A 3,308-nucleotide genomic window follows, 5' to 3' on the forward strand; every position below is an offset into this window, starting at 1 on the left:
TGTATTTCTGAAGGAAACCGACTGTCTTCAGAATATTATGGATGTCATTTTCATTTAATCTTGTCTGTAATGCTCGAGCAGCGTTTGTGAGCGCAGCGCTTGGGGAAACCTCTATCTCTCCCGCTCTACAAGCACCTCCAGCTGGCAGAGAATGAATTTGCATATATATACAGTTACAAATAGAGTGCAAGTCTGTGGGAAACACTGCTTATGTTATGAATATTATTCAATATTTAAATTTGAATGTCGGATTGAAATGAACATCGCTGTTATTAGAGTAGTTAATTGTTAGCATAAGCGCGGCTAACTCTAATATAATGTGCATTAGAATGAAGTTTCTTTATTAACTGTTTAATGCTCCTATAACTTTTATTATGGTAAAAAAAACAGGAGGACATGATGATATTTACTATTTTTACACACCAGAGGCTTTTAAATGAATTGTGAATCTAAAATATGCGTGTTAGAGAATGTACAAATGGTTAACATTGTTTGTGTCATATCAGTCAGAAAAGTAGTTCTGGGCTTTTTTTTGTAAATTTTTTTTAGCTAACTTAGTTGTTATTCTTGGCTGAATAACTCTAGAAGGTTTTAAAAGCCCTTTAAAATTAAATATGTACACAGTTTGGATTAAATTTAAAGTATAGTCAAATTTTTTAATTAGCATGTGTTTGTGTTTTGCTTTGGTACTGAAATTGGTACAGAGAACCGTGGATTTTCACTGGTATTGGTACCGAATACTGAAATTTTGGTACCGTGAAAACACTAGCACAAAGTATACTTTGGTCATTCCATTAAAAATAACAATCAAATTGGATCCTTTTAGAGCTTTAAAGTGCTGGAAATAGTTGTGTGAAATGCTTGAAAGGCATTGAAAAGTGCTTGAATATCTCTCTCTCGACTATTTCTGCCAGATCGCCATGGTTATAGTTAGCGTTACTACTTCTGGTTTTTTGACGTCAGCGCTGTTTGATCTGTTTATATCGGAGAATTCTGAGAAGAATTTGAATGCTTCTCAGTACATCTCTCAGCAACATTATTCATTCTGCGGCAAATTTAAATGCTTCTCACTGGATCTTGCAGCAATGTGCTGTAGCAGTGTTGCGAAATCATCTTTGGTTCCCGAGTAAAGCTGTTCTGAGCTCGGACAAGTTTGTTTACATTGCAGTCCGAGTTGATAAACTGTCCACACTGCCAAAGTCCCTTTCAAGGAAAGTCTGTTCACTTGGCAACCGTATTTGCAACACCTCCAGGCAGCTCATCCAAGACCAAGTCCTATCTAAATGAATGGGGGAATCCTGAAATCTCAAAAACTGCTGGCTGAACTCGCAATTAAATAAAATTAAGTTTTTGTTTCATTTGCCGTTTGATATTTCTCATATGCAACAGAAATGGCAGCACTTATGAGTTGAACAACGTGGTGGTCGTGCCAGTGTGACCGCACACAAAATTTAGTTGCACCAGCAGAAAAATTGTCGAAAATGCGACCATTTGGTCACAGTATGGAGCCCTGAATTGTAAGGCCTAGAGACTTGAAACCAGGTGGAATGTCATTATTATACCTCACTACTCCGTCTCTTAGACTCTCCAAGGACAGCCAATGGGGGTGCTACAATAAAGGCAAACATGTTGTGGGCTACAATATCTAAACCTTATGTAAGATCCTTGGTTCAAGAGAATTTTTTTTATTTTGCAAATGTCTGATTTCATTTCGGTGGCCAAATTGCCTCTGTGTTTGTTGGATGGATGATTTCATTTGGCCTGCAAGAATGTTTATTGTATTGGTGTCTTAGTTAAAGACCTTGTTTGATGGAACAAAATCAGTGCAGAAAAATTTTCTGTAATCCCATTATCAGCAAATTCAAAAAAACTTTAAATTAAAGCCAGTACTGTATATGTAATATAATGCCAAAAAGAGCCATAAATGGTTTGCTTTTCTTTTCAGATTGTATCAAATGTATGTAAATGCTTACCTTAATGGACAATTAAACCCAAAAATGACAATTCTGTCATTAATTACTCACCCTCATGTCGTTCCAAACCTGTAAGACCTTTGTTCATCTTCGGAACACAAATTAAGATATTTTTGAGGAATTCCAAGAGCTCTCTGACCCTCCATAGACAGCAAAGGTCCTAAAACGATCAAGGCTCAGAAACGTAGCAAGGACATCATTAAAATAATCCATGTGACATCAGTGGTTCAACCATAATTTTACAAAGCTACGAGAATACTTTTTGTGTGCAAAGAAATCTAAAATAACAACTTTATTCAACAATTCATCTATGCGTCACCCTAAAGCGCCATTTTGAAACCACGTATGTAACGTAAGCAACATATGTACGTGGATACGTTGTTTACATTGTTTACGCTTTGATCTGAACGTAAACAATGTATCCGCATACATACTTTGCATACTTTGTTTACATATGTGATACTCTCCCAAATGATGCTATAGGGTGATGCGGAGGAGACGAATTGTTGAGTACAGGTTTGGAATGACATGAGGGTGAGTTATTTATATATATATACATATACATATATAGCCTAGTTGTTCTTTTACACTTTATTCTTTTTAAAATGTTTACTTTATACATTTTTGGTGTATTGTTTCTTTATTATTTCTTAATGTTTTTTTTTTTTTTTTTGGTATTTAAAGTTACTGAATTTGTTGTTAGAGGCCACTGAAGTTAATCTTTTAATGTTTTATATGCATATTAAATAGGTCTTTATTGTATAGGTCTAATTGTCTCCCCAGGCCACAGGAGGGTGCAAAGAGCAAAATAATGCAGCACATTTAAATTGTCAACGCAAGGAAGTAACTATAAAAACGTGCATTACATCTAAATTAACTCATAAAAATCAAATATAATTTCAAAATTGCATAAACAATTATGAACAAAACAGCATCATGTATTTATGCATTGCTTAATCCAAAGAGCCGGTTTTCTATACATCTCTTCTGTGAGACGCGAGTGCAGCAGTCATATTTGTCCGTCTAAAAAATGCGCTGAATATGCGTTCTGTGTGAATGGCTTGGTTTCGGTTTGAACCCATTCAAGATCTTCTCCACATTAAGCTTCTATATTTCTCTAATATTTTGAATGAATAACACAGCAGTGGCGCGTCTCGTGGGCTAGACTAACAAAACATTAAAAGGCAACAACGTCACTTACAACATTATCACCGCATCTCGCGCACCACTGATGACGCTCCCTGATGCACACCTAACATTCAAATGCAAATGTTTATTTTAAATACGACCAATATTAATTCTTTATTCACAATCTCCTCATCACAGGCAGGCACA

General features: G+C 35.6%; 1 protein-coding gene across 1 annotated transcript in view; it reads left to right on the forward strand.

The window, feature by feature from the left end:
- The window catches only part of LOC107575448 (dnaJ homolog subfamily C member 25-like), a gene marked incomplete at its 5' end in the record, with an annotated part of 8,805 nt that overhangs the window by 1,056 nt on the left and 4,441 nt on the right, over nucleotides 1–3,308 (forward strand). The gene's annotated exons all lie outside the window — the stretch shown is intronic.

Source organism: Sinocyclocheilus grahami, unplaced genomic scaffold, assembly GCF_001515645.1.
Source record: "Sinocyclocheilus grahami isolate Dianchi unplaced genomic scaffold, SAMN03320097.WGS_v1.1 scaffold2649.1, whole genome shotgun sequence".
Taxonomy (NCBI): Eukaryota; Metazoa; Chordata; class Actinopteri; order Cypriniformes; family Cyprinidae; genus Sinocyclocheilus; species Sinocyclocheilus grahami.